At 39.2% G+C, this 18,801-nt stretch overlaps 1 protein-coding gene across 17 annotated transcripts in view; it reads right to left on the reverse strand.

The window, feature by feature from the left end:
• The window catches only part of NMS (neuromedin S), a 55,920-nt gene that overhangs the window by 23,710 nt on the left and 13,409 nt on the right, over nt 1-18,801 (reverse strand). For 7 of the 17 annotated variants that reach the window (XR_012132692.1, XR_012132693.1, XR_012132677.1 and 4 more), the window contains exon 4: nt 8,127-8,272. The exons of 4 other annotated variants lie outside the window; for them this stretch is intronic. The gene's annotated coding sequence lies outside the window, so the exon portion shown is untranslated. Of the gene's footprint in view, nt 1-4,878; nt 8,273-18,801 lie in introns of those variants that run through there. 6 more of the 17 variants (XR_012132676.1, XR_012132689.1, XR_012132678.1 and 3 more) reach the window with 5 other exon arrangements.

The raw sequence follows: 18,801 nt of genomic DNA on the forward strand, positions 1-18,801 counted from the left end.
CAGGGAGGGGACGGAGAACAGCAATATGAATGGTACAGACGTGTGAAACATCAGAGAAAAGCAAAGGTTAGTGTTTCCAGAAGTTGGGGAGAGAAGCATGGCTGAGAGCTGGGGTGGGAGGGGACGTAGACGTGGCATCTTTGGGAAGATTGTTGAGATGGTGACAAAGATGCAAGGGAAGCAGAATGAGGAGTGCAGTGGCAACAGGCTGTCTGGTTGCAGACTTGAAGAGAGAGTAGACAGGTGTCATTTTTATAAGCTCCCTCTCCCATCTGCCAACGGCGCTGCCTGCCTCCTTTCAGGGTAGAACTTGGCCTCACTTCTGATGGGGGAGGGAAGGGGAAGTGGAAGGAACAGGCCGGTGAAAGATGGCGCTGGCATAGATGCTGCGTTTGAGGAGCCTGATGCGCCATTTCAGGAGGGGGATGAGTTGTGTTGATATCAGGAAGTCACCAAGGTTTGGAAGCAAGGATGTTGGGCTCTGACCTGGCGGCGGCTGCAGAGAGAAGCTAATGTGGGAAATGAGACCGGAAGCGGGGTCGGGTCTGTCAGGAAGTATCTCCGGGGAGAAATGGTGAGGCCCAGGCCCAGGGTGGTGTCACCAGGAATGGAAGGAGGGTGTGGGCTCAGACATTTTAACTGAACTGGCAGGAACTGGGGATGAGTGTCTGTGGAGGCTGAAGGAAAGGAAGGAGCTTGAGGCCTGCAGGGGTTCAGGCCTCCGAGGCAGAGCAGAGACCGGCAGTTTTGACCAAAGGTGGGAGCGCAGGTGTGGACAGAAGACGATGGGGTGTTGTGTTAGACTCTTGCCTGCAGAAGATGCCGATGGAAATGAGTGCCTCATGCTTAAATCACATATGCAGATTGATCACTGGGAGCACAGTGGTGGCTGAAGTCACTAGAGAAGATGAGATCTCTTTGGGATTAAATGGAGTGAAGGACATGAGACCAATGACAAGACCCTGGGGGGGATTAGTGCCCAAGGGCAGGGGAGGAACAGAAGCCAAGAAACCCTCGGATAATGAACTGTCATGGAGGGAATCCTGCAGAAGAGTGGATTCAGTATTGACAATGTCACTGATGAGCAATATCAGCAGGGAGTGTGTGACAGGGAGTCTGTAGAGGAGGTAAATGCAGATTCACTTTTTGGTACAGAAAGTGAAGGACATGGGGACAAGGAAAGCTTTATAATAAATTAAGAGTGGGGAGACTTGAGCATGTTGGCAGGCAGAGGAGATGGACTGGTGGAGACGAGGAGATGGAATGAAACTGAGGAGCCGAAGTCGTGGAGTAATGGCAGGGGACAGAGGCACAAGCCAAAGGAGGGATGAGTCCTCCGCCTCCGACATAGGAGGGAGGTGGGTAAAGACACACATGGGTTTGGAGGTGGTGGGAAGAAATTCCAGCAATGTCACATGACCAGAGCCTCTACTTTCTGTATGAAGAAGAGGCTCAATTGCCGACTTGGGGCTGGTGCAAAGCAGCAGGGAGTTAGAAAGGGTCACTAAGTTGCAAAATCTCACACTTCCATATTCAATTTATTAAATTCTTTTCCACTTTTTCCAGTTTATATTTTAAGTTTTTAAAGATTTTAATAAAAAAGGCTTGTTTCATTCCTTGCAGTGCTAAGTAATAGAAATCCAGACCTTGGAATAATAGACACTTCTAATTGCTGGTGAGATAAATTTTACCAACTAGGAAAAGAAAATATATCCTTCTTTCCCTAACTGAAGCAAAACAAAAGGAAAACAAAAAGAAATGTTCTTTTACCTCATTTAACTATGCCTGTCAATTTTATTTCTAACTTGGGGGTCATAAAACATCTGAACTTCAGAGACATGGCCATGGCTTGTGGATGTGACTGTAGCTTCCACCAAGGTGGCAATCCTCATTGGTCTTGCTTAAAAATGTGTTGCTCTGATAATATTCCATTTCAGATTTGTTTTCTGAAAGGAATACTTATTTGTGAATCTTCTCTCTAAGTCAGAAGAAGGTTATGGACACTTCCTTTATCTCCCACTTATGCAAAGGGAAAAACAATAATAAATAACCAAGGCCTACGACTCTCATTTAAACAAAGAGTTTGGAAGAATAACTCATGTAAATGAAAGGTACTATATGATTGAGAAGCCATGTGGCAAATGAAAAAAAATGGCCAAGTTCAGGGTTAAGGTTAGTATGGTCAGTGGGGACACCTTGCATAATGGGCTGTTTTTCAGTTTTGCATAGCCTGAGAGGCAGGAGAGGAAGGTTCTGGACACTCAAGGAGCTGTGGCAGGGGCTCTGGAACGGGAGCCAAAGGACTGATGAGGCCTCGTTCTAATCAGACCTTTGATGGAGAGTTGGACCAATTCCAAGAGTCATCTCCAGGGGCTGGCTGAGGGGAACTAGCTCCAAGAGGCTGTTTGGAAGCATAGCAAGGCTGCCTGGGGCACAGACTACCCCACTACCTTTGTCTGCAGAGCTGAGCTGTCTAACTATCCCAGTAGGATGTCCCGTTTGAGTCACTTTCTCAGTAGTGAAGGTTGAGTCCCATGGAACCAGCCATTCTCCCTGACCAGTACTTTCTCAGTGCCGAGTACAGTCATACTTCTATGAGATGCTGGATGGATTTTGGGGGGGTGATGTGAGGTTGGAAGTGGAGAGAAGTTAAACATCCCCTGTAGAAACAGTGATGTGATCATCAGCTTTCTGGGGGTCACATGCCATTGTGGGGTGTAACTTCTGAGGGGAAGTGAGCCCCTCTGAGTATGTAAGGAAAGGTGTGGATCCTCATCTCTGAAAGACGCACAGGCATGTCTGGATGCCCAATTTTTCAAACCATATCAGGGGTTCAGGCCCTTTCCACAATTTTTTTTCATGAACCCCCATGACAACCACCCACCCGAAGTAGAGGGCTCCTCTGAATGTAGCCTCCAGATCATCTTCAGAAATACTTGAGGTGTGCAGGACTGCCAGGTGTGGGATGCAGTAATCTGCATTGTAAACAAGCTTCCCGGAGATTCCACAGCAATCTGAATTTGAGATCTGCCTGTGCTTCAGACCCCAGGCAAAGAATCACAGCTCAAGCAGAGCCAGGCAGTTTCTCCTTTACTTGGCAGCATGCTCTCAGCAGCGTGCTCTCAGCCTGCCTGGGGCTCTTTCTGCCTTCTGTTCCCAGTCTGCCTGATCCTGCTGTCCTCTTGCCATCACCTCACAGATGCTCAGGACACGCAAAGGTATTTGTATAGTGGTTCTGGAAAAATACTTACAAAGATAGTCTTACACCCAAAATAAATAAAAGAGGCCTCCCCAGAGCCCACGTGGAATGTCTTACTTAGGTGGTTCATGCCACTGCCCAACTCCATCACAGCTGCTGGTATCCATATGATCTGTGCACAGTCATCTGTATGTGTAAAAATATCATTTGCACACTCACCTAAGCAGCCCCAGTGGATGGGAAGTTCCAAGAAGGCTTTGATGACTAGAATTTGTCATTCAGAGAAGCAGCATGCAAACAACACCGAGACCTGCTGGCTGCTCTGTGGGCATTCTGGCCTTTCCATTTTATGACCCACTATGAATAATTCTCACAACACTCCATCTCCTGATTAGTCACATGTCACAAGCTTCTTTTCTGTTTAATTTTCCAATCCCAGGGCCATACTTCAATACCATGTAGCCATGCTCTTTCTCAGGACTGACTCTGCACCTTTATTATCCATCATGACACCATAGGACCAAGCTTCCCCGAAGGCCCTGAGGCAGACATACTGCCCACTACTGAGCGAGCAATTGGTTCACAGGAAACAGAATGGAACTGTAACTACACATTTATTCCTGCACTTCTAATGTTAGTAATTTTCTTTTTGGTGAGTTTGCTGATCAGTTCATGGATTGATTCAGCTTCCTACTGTGAGAAGGCTACAGAATTCTTGCAACCAAAATTATCCAGCTATAATATCTGGCACTATCATATCTATCAGAAAGCACAAATTCCAGTTTTAACCCCATGCCATACCATGAGGCATCTGTATAAAAAGGTTCTGGATTGTGTTATCATCTTTAAAAATTGGAATGTGTCAACACAAGGAAAGTGAGGATTTATTGTTCTTTCACTTCATCCCTGAAGAGTCAGACTTTGGACATTTGGAATCCACAAACCAAAATCAGGATGGCCAACATTTGAAGTCATTGGTTTTACATAGGTGATTATATTAGCTATTGTATTCATAGAGACACCTTGGCCTTTCAGGGGTCTTTGGTGCAGGAAATCACAGAGAAAGACTGGTTAATAAATGGAGGTGTGTCAAGACATGGCATCAAAATCTCAAGGAGGCCCAGTAAGAAATGGAATGAAAGGTATGCATTGTACCAATACCACCTTGAAATAACAGGATCATCATTAAGTGTTGATGAGACGCTCCTGACCCTCTCAACCTTCAAGACTGATAGAAAAGGCAGGCTGTCTTGATTCTGCAGACTCTGCACTTTTCTCTTCTCACAGGGTTGCTAAGACCACTGAATACTTAGTTGCACTTCCACAAGAACAAAGGAAATTTTGGAAAGCTGTTTCTTTGCCTGCGTGCCCTTGACTTTCTGTGATCCTTTGCCCTGGCTGTTGACTGGTTCACTGGTAAGTGACAGAGAAGGCAAGCCAGGCTAAGTGAGGCCACCATCTTCACCAGCCCTCAGACCCAGAGGAGCACTTGTGTTTTGGCCTAGCTCAGCTTTGTACATGGAGAGAAAATTAGGCATATACTTCTTCACAATATATAATAATGAATTCCAGACAGATTAACTATCTAAATGTGCAATTCAAAATTTAAAAACAACTGGAAGTAAGCATGCAATATTTTATAATTTTGGGGGGAAGTTGATTTCTTTATAAAGACTATAGAAATCACTAGAGAAAATACTGATATATATTATCATAAAAATGTTAAACACTTATATAATATGCTATAAACTAAGTTTAAAAACAAGCCACACACACAGAGAACATATTTATAACAGAACAGATGAGGAATTTATATCCAGATACAAATTAATACATATGCTATGAATTAATAATAGTTAACAATTATACAATGCTTAGTATAATCTGGACACCATTTTAAACACAAATGAAAGCACTTTACCCTAGTAATCACCCTATAGTTATAAATTAATCCTATTATATATTTTTCATTCCTAAGACAACAAAATTTAGAGACAAAGAATTTAGATAACTTGCTCAATATTACACAGCTGGTAATGCCCTAAGCCAGGACTCAGGAAGGGATATGAGCAAGTAATTTAGAGGAGAAATGTAATGACCAATAGATTAGCATTATAGAGGTAGAAATGAAAACAATTAAGTACTATTAAAACAATTAATTACACACATCAGACTGGCAAAAGTCAAAAAGTCTGACTATATTGTGTGTGGCAAAGAAGTGTTGGGTGAGTAAATTAGTACAACCCCTTTGCAATTAATTTGGGAATATCTAATAAAGCTGAGAAGGCATACCTCCTATGTGACCTCATACTACTTGTAGGTATGCACTCTAGAGAGATTCACATGTACACAAGAAGATATGTGCAAGGATGTTCAATGAAGCTCTGTTACAACAAAATGTTTGAAACAATATTAATGTCCATCATTAGGGGAATAGGTCAATAATGGAGGTTTGGCTATGCAATGGAATACTATATATATATATATACAGGACTTATTAGATAAATGAATTCATTGTAAATATATCATCATAAGTAGATCTAAAAACACAATGCTGAGTGAAATAGGAAGATATGCCTTCTTCCAGAGAGATGGAGCAGAGGTACTTTTCCTATTTTTTGCACCATGTACAACAGCCAAAAAACACTGAACATAATATATAAAATATAAGAAGACTCTGAAAGGTGGCAAGGAAAAGGCAGAATTACCAGAGACTCAGGACCCAAAGAACAACACAGTAGTGAGTTCTCTGGGTTTTCTTTTTGCCTCAGATATCTCAGACTGGGTGCTGGAGAAGCCAGCAGTCCAGAAACACCAATGAGCGCAGAATAAAAAAGCTCCCACAAAAGCCTGCTCTCTATATCCAAAGAACCTCAGAAGGGTCAGCCTAGAAAAACAGAAAATGTGTAGAAAATACTCTACTGCAGCAAAACACTACTGGAAACATTACTGTCCCATTGCAAGCCCTGGAAGCCAAGGCTGAGTGGGAGCCTGCACTTTACCCTGGCCAGGCTGTAAGATGCCCAGCCCTACTGCTGTGGTGACATCAGACACGACTAAGTAGGGAGCCAAGACTTTCATCTCCACTGGGTGGTTAAAAACACCCTCCTCTGGTGTCAGAGGAGACTGTGTGAGGAGCCTGGGCTTCCACTCCACCTGGCGGAAATGAGGCCCTCCTCCCATTCCTCAGAGGAGGCCTAGGGGAGAGTTATCACCACCTCATTGTGTGGTGTCAGCGGAGGCCACATGAAGAGCAGTAACAAAGTGCTCCTGACTCACCAGCCGGGGCAGGACTAGCTGAAAGCCAGAACTCCTACCCTACCCAGCAGAAATGAAGAGCCACCCTTACTGGGATGTCAGTGGAGGCCAAGTAGTGAGCCTGGACTTCTCCCACCTGGTGGTAACTGTAATGCTACCACTTCTCCCACCAGAGTAAGGTCAGAGAAGCCAGCTAAAATGAAAGGTTTAAGAAGATCCAGAGATTTACAATGATTTTTTAAATGTTCAGGTTTCAACTGAAAGTCACTCAGTATGCCAAGAACTAGGAAGACCTCAGCTGAATGAAAGGAAAAGCCGAGCAGTAAATACAACACCAAGATGACAAAGGTGTTAGAATGATCATACAAGGATTTTAAAGCAGCTATCATAAAAAGGCTTTAACCAGCAGTTTCAAACACATCTGAAACAAATGAAAAAATAAATAAATCTCAAGAAAGAAATATAAAGTCTCAGCAAGGAAATTTTAGAACTTAATAATGTGATAACCAAAATTTAAAACTTAGTGGATGGGCTCAGCAGCAGAATGGAATGGAGAAAGGAAAGAATCAGCGAACTGAAAGGCAGAACAGCAGAAATGAGGCAATCAGAACAACAGGAAGAAAAGAGACTGAGAAAACGGAAAAGAGCCTTAGGGACCTGTGAGATGACAACAAAAGATCTAACCTGTACAAAAACTCTCAAAACTCAATAATAAAAAATCCAGTTAGAAAATGGGCAGGAGACATGAAAAGTCACTTCAATGAAGGGGATATGCAGACACCAATTTAGCACATGAAAAGCGTTTAACGCTATTAGCCAGGAAGGAAAAACTGAACTATTTAATGAAAACTGGGTGGCAGGTATTGTATTAAGCATTTGTGAGGGATACTTGAATATTGAGACAAGCATCCTGCCCAGGGAATTTACAGTCTATTAGGGCAGAGAAAGTCTTAGATAAATATTACCTCAAGGCAGAAAGTGGTAAGTGCTCTAAAGGAGAGAAAATAATGTCCTTTGAGGTTTAGAATTTCTAGCCTAGATGTATCAGGAAAGATGTGTCATGGCTGACACTTCACATGAAGAATGAATAGGTTTTGGCAAGAGCAAACGTGGAGAGAAGACATGTCAGGTGGGGAAAGCAGGAGGAGTAAGCCCTGGAGTTGGGGGAGCACAGAGGCTCATCAGGGCGGGGGCAGCCAGGTTGGGAGGAGAAGGAAAAGTGGGCGCTGGGCCAGGGAGGGAGCTGGACTCGGGCTGTGCAGACCCTGGTTAGGAATGTACTCCTGTGTCAGCGTTGGCATGATCTATTTTTGTGTGACCTATAGTTGGTACCTTGGTATCTATTTAGTATGAAAAGCACATCCTTCGTAACTTTATTCCTTAGGAGCAAACTACATGGACCTTTTCAGGTGCCTTTGTAAACTTTGAGAAGAGAGGTACCAAATAAATAGGGCGTAGTGGTTTATACTATATTAACTTAGTTAAGCTTATGGCTAGAATTTCCTTTCTTATGTGGCCACAGGACCCTTGTGTGGGGCTTGACATGCAGCAGCCATGTTTAGTTATACTCAGAAGTATACCTTGACTCTTGGTTGTACCTTTCTACTTGGCTTGTAGAGAGTCAGATGTAGTTGCAGGTCATTAGCATTGCTGCAGATCTGCTACCCACCCTGGTGTGAGGCAGTAGCTGGACCCGCAACTCTTTCAGCTCCAGCTGGAGTTCTTGAGCTTCTGGGACTTCCACCTCCTGGTCCAGGCGCACATCAGCTCTGTGACAAGGGCAAGAGTATCTCCCGCATCACTGAAGTCAGAGGCCTGGAGGCAGTGGAGATCCATGGGGGTTTTAGTTCATACGTGTAGGGCCCTGCTTTCTGTTTCATGCACTTTACTTTTTCCTGACTCCTGCCCTATGGATGTCAGGCTCATCTCCAGATGCAGAAACAACCGAATATAAGCTGTTTAACTAGCTCCCACAATCGTGTATGGGCAGATCCCTATAATAAATCCTATATTCTCTATCACCCCTAGTGGTTGTGCTCTGCTGATTTAACTCTGACGAACACGGGGAAATATCCAGGTTTTGCCATCTTTCATAACTATAATCATGGTTAGCACTCTGTTGAATACCTTCTTATGATAGTCTATGCCTACAGAAAGAGTAATTAAAAGCCAATTAATCACTTCAAAAAATGTATACTCAGTAAATAGACTATAGATGAATATATAATTAAAAGGAATCTATAAAGAAATTGTCACAGTTGTTTCTATAATTTTATAATTGCTCATTCTATGTGTCTTGGGTAACGTGGTAAATTGTCTCAGACTCACTATAGCATATCTTTGTCAATGGTTGAAATGGCTGGCTATCTCCATTTCTACAAAGCTGTGAGAAGATGTGATACAAACAAGAAATCTTTAGACATCCTCATAGGAAGTCTCATGTTCCTGGGTAATCTAATGTCTGAGTCATATAATTTTGAAAGTTCAGTTCTTTAAAAATCTCCCTCCAGTTAACACAAATGGGACCATGCTATGTCTACAATTTTATAATGTATGTCTGTGTTTTACGTACATATACAAGAGATTCATAATCTATTGTTTTCTAGATGCTGTTCAGTATCATGCATTTTTAACAACAAAGCAGATTCACTGCATTATTTTTTAATGTTTCTATCACAGAGTAAAACATATAGAAAACCACATAAATCAAATGTATACCTCAGTAAATTATTATAAGGCAAACACTACCCACATTAAGTGGTAGCACTTTGACAGCTACCCTGGAAGCTTTCTCTGTGACCATCCTAACCACAACCTCCCCACCCCATATAACTTACTAGTATCCTGACTTAAAGGCAGTCACATCTTTGTGTTTCTTCATAGTTTTGTCACCCAAATGTGTATTCCTAGTTTAAGGTGACAATCAGGGTTTTTAATATAGAAGAAAGGGAATTCAGATGTAATAGGACAAGAATAAGTAAAAGTTCTAGTCTCAAATTAAAACTGGAAGTGTCTGTGTAAACTTATACATTAAAAATTTTTTACGTATTATAGGTATATATATTTTTTCCTTAGCTCTGCTGAAAAAGGCCAAAAGCAGTGAGCAGCCTCATAGCAAGGAGCATCCCTAGGTTCCCAAACAGTGGTTTCACATTGCTATTCATCACTAAGACCAGAGCTTCTTAGCAAAATGACTCTGAGACAGGAAATGCACAGGATAATCCTGGAATATCTTAACCACCGATAGCAAGGGAGTGCTCAGACCCCTTGGGACCATGCCCAAGGATGTAGGTGCCAGCCTGCAGGGTGTCCAAGGCTCACAGATGAGAATGCACAGGCTTCAGTACCAGGAACCACAAAGCGCTAAACTAATAGGAATTTTCTTCTTTTTCACCTTCTATTTATCTTTTTGTTTACTGTTTATTTACTCTTGTGTTCATTCTAATATATTCTTCATTTCTGAAATGACTTTTTTCTTTTATTTCTAATTCTTTCCTACATCCTGTCAGCTCAGTTCTGAGTTTTTCTAACTCTGATATTGTTCTTCCATCATATCTCATATCCTTTTCTTAATGCCTTTAGGCCATTCTGAAATAATGGCATGCACTTTTATTCTATTTTGGGGAACAGCTTTATGACATGCTTTCATTGTCTGTGGGGCTGTCACTCTGCTGCTATGTTTTTTTCCTACATTGACTTTGTATGGGATTTGACCCTTATCCTATTCTGTGGCTCCTTATTACTAGGAGCTACGTTTTTCTGAATTTTAGAATGGCAGAAGGATACAGGAAAGCCTTTCTAAGTCCATAATTGGCCCTCTTTCTGTTTTTCTGTTTGTTTATGTGTGTGTATGTTCTCAAACAGGGCAATTTAAATTGGTGCAACCCCTGTGGAAAACAGTATGATGGAGGTTCCTCAAAAAATTAAAAATAGAACTATCACATCGATCCAGCAGTTTCACTTCTGGATATTCATCTTAAGAAAACAAAAGCACTAGCTTGAAAAGTTGTATGCATCCCCCTGTTTATTGCAGCATTATTCACAATGGCCAAGATATGGAAACAACCTGAGTCCATCAATGGCTGAATGGATAAAGAAGATGTCATATCTACATATATATATACATACACACAGTGAAATGAAAGAAGGAAATCTTGCCATAAGCAATAACATGGATGGACCTTGAGGGCATTAGGCTAAGTGAAATAAGTGAGACAGAGGAAGACATATACTGTATGACCGACCTCACTCGTATGTGGAATCCTAAAAAAAAACCCAAAACTGAGCTCATGGATACAGAGAACAGATTGGTGGTTGCCAGAGTTGGGTAAAATGGGTGAAGGGAGTGAAAAGGTACAACCTTCCAGCTGTAAGATAAGCAAGTCCTGGGGATGTAAGGTAAGCATGGTGTCCACAGTTAATTATACTGTATTGTGTATCTGGAAGTTGCTAAGAGAGTAGATCTTAAAAGTTCTCATCACAAGAAAAACATCTTGGAACTATGTCTGGTGGTGGATGTTAACTAGACCTATTATAGTGATCATTTCTCAATATATACAAATATTGAATCATTATGTTGCATACCTGAAACCAATATAATGCTATATGTCAACTATATCTCCATAAAAACAAAAAAACACAGGGCAGCTGGCTTTCTGATGTTTCTTGGCTCTGTTCTCCTCCCCACTGGGGTTGGATCTCCTCTTTCTTGCATCCTTGTCATGCCTATCTGGTTCAATTTTGACTCCACAATGAACAATTTCTCATAACAGTGGGGCCCCATCCTAGAAGGGAACCCCAGCAAGTCAGTTTTGAGGGTTATTGAGGGCTACTCTGTGCCAGCCCCTTAATTTTTACTGTTTTCCACAGTGGCTGTGCCAATTTAAACTGCCCTGTTTTGGAACATACACAAAAACACCAGGAAGTGGGTGAATTATAGAGTTAGAGAGGCTTTCCTGAATCTTTTCATCATTCTAAACGTTCAGAAAAACTAACTCTTCATAATAAGGAGCCACAGAAAAGGATCAAGGTCAAATCCCATTCAAAGTTATTATAGGAGAAAAAAGAGAATAGGAGCAGAGCGACAGCCCTGCAGAGAATGAAAGGATGCATGTGACTGCTGCCCAAGCCTCGGTCATCCCCAGTCAGGGAGGGTTTGGGGAAGCAAGATGTACATCCAGAAGATGCAGAGGAAAAACAAAAACCAAGCTACCTGATGTTAGATGTCTGGAAATTCTCATACCAAGGGTCCGTATTTATTCCTCGTGGTTGCTCTAAAGCAATAGCTTTATAATGCAATAGCTTCTATTGTCCAATATTACAAATATAAGGCATGGATATTTTAAGTAGTTATTTTAAGCTGCAGATAGCCAAAAGAAAATAAAATCACCTATTATCCCCATTCCAAGAAATAACCACTGTTACATTTGGTATTTATTCCTTCTGGTATTGTATCAGTGTACTCAATATATAATAATATACCATATGCCTTTTTTAAAAAATGAAAATTGAATTGTCATACATAATATTTCTAAACTTTATGTATGAATGTTTTTTGTCATGAAGTATTCATCATCACCATCTCTTTATTTTTTGCTCTATCATATCCCAATATAATAAACTTATATTAACTAAATGAATACACTTAGGCTTTTTGCAGGTTTTACAGAATTCTAAGCAACATTATGATGGACATCTTCATAGTTAAACCTTCACACATGCAGGTGGTTATTTCCTTAGAACAAACCTGTTGAGGTGGAGTTGCTGAATCAAGGGATCGCAAAATGTTAACGCTTCTGAAGCAAATGTTCAGGCTTCCAACAACCAAGAAAATGTCCTTCCCCTTCCTGAAAACCTTGTACTGCAATTAACAAGGCCAGATTTTACCCCATTGTGTGCTAAGTCAATGAGTGCATCAGGAGGTAAAATTATTCTTTAAGGCATATTCCATACATGAGAAAATGATTCGGAATTGCAGAGGCAAAACCTTATCAGCCCCCACATACCATTTGTTAGTAATTCTATTTGGCCCCATTTGATAAGTTCTGAGTCTCTTGGATCTGCCCTTTCCTCTCAGTGCTGATTGAATTCCAGTTAGCCTTGAGGCTGCACACCCTTCTTAACAGTAGGTGAAAGACATCTCAGGAATAAAAGAAAGGATTTTGTTTTTCTCCATCTTCTGGGAGAACAGATTGTTTATCATAATAAAGCTGTTCTTGCAAATGTAACTGGACTTCAGAAATTGTTACTGTGAAAGTAAATTTTTATATCTAAGTAGTCTATAATTCTAATTGGTTGTCTTAACAGTGTGTTGCCCTAGTTATAATATTTAGCATCTTCATTTTCTGGAAAGCTTAACACTTTGAGTTTTATTAGGACAAAAGAGCATCATCATCATAACTTCCTTATTTGCCCCAATACAAGGAGGTTAAGAACAAGCAACACTTAAAAGCTAATGTTTTTAAAAGAGTTTGAGATGCTATTTCTCAAAGATTTTATAGAAGCAGGGAAAAACCAAAATAATGCTCTCCAGATCAGAACCCTTTCAAAAGACTCAATGCCAAAAGATGTCTCCTTAAAAACAAGTACCAAATGATTTCACTCATATGTGGAGTATAAGAACAAAGGAAAATTGAAGGAACAAAACAGCAGCAGAATCACAGAACCCAAGAATGGACTAACAGTTACCAAAGGGAAAGGGACTGGGGAGGATGCGTGGGAAGGGAGGGATAAGGGCAGTGAAAAAGAAAGGGGGCATTACGATTAGCATGTATAGGGTGTGTGGGGGCATGGGGAGGGCTGTGCAACACAGAGAAGACAAGTAGTGATTTTACAGCATCTTACTACACTGATGGACAGTGACTGTGAAGGGGTATGTGGGGGGACTTGGTGAAGGGGGGAGCCTAGTAAACATAATGTTCTTCATGTAATTGTAGATTAATGATACCAAAAAAAAAGATGTCTCCTTAGATGTATTTTAAGTTAAATTGATCTGAGAAGTTATATGAATATTGCTCTGGATGGTCACAAAATTTTGCTGCCACAGTTCCCCAAAATGAAAAAGAAACACTGTGCATTGAACAGAAAAAAATCAAGTCAAAATAATGAGAATAAGCATTGAGTTATGACCTGGAATACTTACACATCATAATTTATGGGATTCAGCCAAAGAAGTTCTTACAAGGAAATTTATAGGTTTAAATGTAAATATTAGAAAAGGAAAGATTTAAAGTAAATGATCTAAGTTTCTATCTTAAAAAGAACAACACATAAATAAAAAGATGAGGAAGGAAATAATAAAGATAGGAGCAGAAATTAGTAAAAAAGAAAGCAGACCTGCAACAGAGAAAATCAATAAAATTAAAAGTTGTTGTTTGAAAAATATTAATAAATTAAGAACATTAGCAAGACTGGGCAAGAAAAAAGGAGGGAAAACACAAATGACCAATATAAAGAATGAAAAGGGAGACATTAATGCAGATTTCACAGATATGAAAAAAGGGATATTATTATGAACAACTTTATACAAATTTGAAAATCCCCTCCCAAAACACAACTAACCCAAACTTACATGAAAGAAAATAAAAATTCTTAATAGCCTTATCTGTTCAAAAAAATTGAATCCATAATTAAACACTATCTCACAAAGAAAACTAGCAACAGACTGCCCTAGTGAAGTCTTCAAAACACTTGAAGAGCTAATAACAACCTAACAAAATCTTTACCTACCTCATAAGATCGTCATGAAGATTAAATAAATTAATATATGTAATCCTTTGGATTTTCTATACATACAATCACTTCATTTGGGAATGAAGATAATTTTACTTCTTCTTCTCTTAACTCAGCCCCCCAGAACGATGTTGAAAAGGAACAGTGCTAGTGTATGCCTTTGCCTTGTAACCCTAGTCAGGGTGGCACTGACTACAAGATTTTTGTGTATTTGCTTTTGGTCCTGTTTTTGTTTTTGTTTGCAGATTTCCTTAATCATATTATGGAAATTCTCTTCTATGTCTACTTTGCTGACAATTTTATCAAGAGTAGGTATTAAGTTTTATTATATGTCTTCTCTGCATCTATTGAGATGATGTCTTATTTTTTCCTTTATTCCATTAATATACTGAATTACTATTAGTTGCTTTTCAAATATTAAATCCACTTACATTTCCAGAATGAATTCCACTTTGTCATAATGCATTCTCTTTTTTATAGATTGCTGTATTCAATTTATGATTATTTTACTTAGGCTATTTCTGTGTTGGGGGAAATACTGATCTATAATTTTACTTTCTTACAATGTGTGTGAGATGCACTGGCTTGAGAAGAGTTAAAGCTGTGAAAAATGTGTATTAATACTTCTTGTAATAATGTTCTAGATCAGTAGTTCTAAAACTGTTTGGCCAAAACAATAGGAAATACATTTTATATTGTGACCCAGTGCATATAGAGGTGTGAGTATATGTGTGTATGAAATAAAAGTTTTATGAAACAATTTTTATCCTTAATAGGAGGGAAGTACGCTAGTATTTCAATTTTCTTCTATTCTTTAAAATGATGGCTGTGAAGTACTAAACTGATCTCATAACCCACTGAGTTTGCTATCTGCAGTTTGCAAAACATTGCTTGTATATAGTAGTTACTAGGTAAATGTTTGCTATTATTGCTTAATATATTATATTAATACATTAATTATATATAAATTACTATAATATAATATATAGCTTATGCATGATATATAATATATAGCTTATATATATAAAATGTTTAATATATGATATACAGAAATTGTTTAATAATATCTTAATATAAATTATTGCTATTACTATTCATTTAAGGATCCTCAGCATTTGTACAAAACCTAGCATGCAGTAAGCACTTGATAAATGTCTATGAATGAATGAATATGGCCTATCAGTGGTCTTTAAGAAAGTGGCCTTTAACAAGATTATCACTTAAATTTGAAGAAGGGATTAAACAATTTCCAGATAAGCAAAAGCTGAGAGAATTTACCTCCCACAAACCATCTCTACAGTCTATTTTGGAGGGACTGCTATAGATGGAGGTGTTCCTAAGGTTGAACAGCTGTCACCAGAGGTAATAAGCACAGTAAAGAAAGTAGAACAGCTAATTACGAAGCAAATGCAAAATTAAATTAACTCCTCAAAGTCAATCAAGGGATAGACAAAAAGTACAGAATTTCATACCTAATATATAAAGAATGAAGGAGGAAGAAAAAGGAGGAGAAATAGAAAAGAACCTTTAGATTGTGTTTGTAATAGCACACTAAGTGAGTTAAGTTAGACTCTTAGATAGTAAGGAAAGTAACCTGGAACCTTTGGTAATCACGAAACTAAAGCCTAAAATGGCAATAAGTACATACCTATCGATAATCGCCCTAAATGTAAATGGACTGAATGCACCAATAAAAAGACATAGAGTCACTGAATGGATAAAAAGCAAGACCCATCTATATGCTGCTTACAAGAGACTCACCTTAAACTCAAAGACATGCACGGACTAAAAGTCAAGGGATGGAAAAAGATATGTCACGCAAACAATAGCGAGAAAAAAGCAGGTGTTACAGTACTAGTATGAGACAAAATAGACTTCAAAACAAAGAAAGTAACAAGAGATAAAGAAGGACATTATATAATGATAAAGGGCTCAGTCCAACAAGAGGATATAACCATTATAAATATATATGCACCCAACACAGGAGCACCAGCATATGTGAAATAAATACTAACAGAACTAAAGGAGGAAATAGAATGCAATGCATTCATTTTAGGAGACTTCAACATGCCACTCACTCCAAAGGATAGATCCACCAGCAGAAAAGAAGTAAGGACACAGAGGCACTGAACAACACAATAGAACAGATGGACCTAATAGACATTTATAGAACTCTACACCCAAAAGCAACAAGATACACATTCTTCTCAAGTGCACATGGAACATTCTCCAGAATAGATCACATACTAGGCCACAAAAAGAGCCTCAGTAAATTAAAAAACATTGAAACTCTACCAACCAACTTTTCAGACCACAAAGGTATAAAACTAGAAATAAATTGTACAAAGAAAGCAAAAAGGCTCACAAACACATGGCAGCTTAACAACACACTCCCAAATAGTCAATGGATCAACGACCAAATTAAAATGGAGATCCAGCAATATATGGAAATAAATGACAACAACAACACAAAGCCCCAACTTCTGTGGGTTGCAGCGAAAGCAGTCTTAAGAGGAAAGTATATAGCGATCCAGGCATATTTAAAGAAGGAAGAACAAACCCAAATGAACAGTCTAACGTCACAATTATCAAAATTGGAAAAAGAAGAACAAATGAGGCCTACAGTTAGCAGAAGGAGAGATATAATAAAGATCAGAGAGAAATAAATAAAATTGAGAAGAATAAAACAATAGAAAAAATCAATGAAACCAAGAGCTGGTTCTTTGAGAAAATGAACAAAATAGATAGGCCTCTAGCCAGACTTATTAAAAGAAAAAGAGAGTCAACACACATCAACAGAATCAGAAACGAGAAAGGAAAAATCATGACGGACCCCACAGAAATACAAAGAATTATTAGAGGATACTATGAAAACCTATATGCTAACAAGCTGGAAAACCTAGGAGAATGGACAACTTCCTAGAAAAATACAACCTTCCAAGACTGACCCAGAAGGAAACATAAAATCTAAACAGACCAATTACCAGCAACGAAATAGAATCAGTAATCAAAAAACTACCTAAGAACAAAACCCCTGGGCCAGATGGATTTACCTCGGAATTTTATGAGACATACAGAGAAGATATAGTTCCCATTCTCCTTAAAGTTTTCCAAAAAATAGAAGCGGAGGGAATACTCCCAAATTCATTCTATGAAGCCAACATCACCCTAATAACAAAACCAGGCAAAGACCCCACCAAAAAAGAAAATTACAGACCAATATCTCTGATGAACATAGATGCAAAAATACTCAACAAAATATTAGTAAACCGAATTCAAAAATACATCAAAAGGATCATACACCATGACCAAGTGGGATTCATCCCAGGGATGCACGGATGGTACAACATCCGAAAATCCATCAACATCATCCACCACATAAACAAAAAGGACAAAGGCCACATGATCATCTCCATAGTTGCTGAAAAAGCATTTGACAAAATTCAACATCCATTCATGATAAAAACTCTCAACAAAATGGGTACAGAGGGCAGGTACCTCAACATAATAAAGGCCATATATGAAAACACTGGACAGTGAAAAGCTGAAAGCTTTTCCTCTGAGATCGAGAACAAGACAGGGATGCCCACTCTCCCCATTGTTATTCAACATAGTACTGGAGGTCCTAGCCACAGCAAATAGACAAAACAAAGAAATACAAGGAATCCAGATTGGTAAAGAAGTCAAACTGTCATTATTTGCAGATGACATGATAAAAAACCCTGAAGACTCTACTCCAAAACTACTAGAACTGATATCAGAATACAGCAAAGTTGCAGGATACAAAATTAACACACAGAAATCTGTGGCTTTCCTATACACTAACAATGAACTAATAGAAAGAGAAATCAGGAAACAATTCCATTCACAATTGCATCAAAAAGAATAAAACACTTAGGAATAAACCTTACCAAGGAAGTGAAAGACCTATACCCTGAAAACTATAAGACACTCTTAAGAGAAATTAAAGAGGACACTAACAAATGGAAACTCATCCCATGCTCTTTGCTAGGAAGAATTAATATTGTCAAAATGGCCGTTCTGCCCAAAGCAATATACAGATTTGATGCAATCCCTATCAACTTACCAACAACATTCTTCAACGAACTAGAACAAATAGTTCAAAAATTCATATGGAACCACCAAAGACCCCAAATAGCCACAGCAATCCTGTGAAGGAAGAATAAAGTGGGGGGGATCTCGCTCCCCAACTTCAAGCTCTACTACAAAGCCACAGTAATCAAGACAGTTTGGTACTGGCACAAGAACAGACCCACAGACCAGTGGAACAGCATAGAGACCCCAGATATTAACCCAAACATTTATGGTCAGTTAATATATGATAAAGGAGCCATGAACATACGATGGGGAAATGACAGTCTCTTGAATAGATGGTGCTGGCAAAACTGGACAGCTACATGTAAGAGAATGAAACTGTATCACTGTCTAACCCCATACACTAAAGTAAATTCGAAATGGATCAAAGACCTGAATGTAAGTCATGAAACTATAAAACTCTTAGAAAAAAACATAGGCAAAAATCTCTTGGACATAAACATGAGTGACTTCTTCATGAACATATCTCCCTGGGCAAGGGAAACAAAAGCAAAAAT

Source organism: Manis javanica, chromosome 1 (assembly GCF_040802235.1).
Source record: "Manis javanica isolate MJ-LG chromosome 1, MJ_LKY, whole genome shotgun sequence".
NCBI lineage: Eukaryota > Metazoa > Chordata > Mammalia > Pholidota > Manidae > Manis > Manis javanica.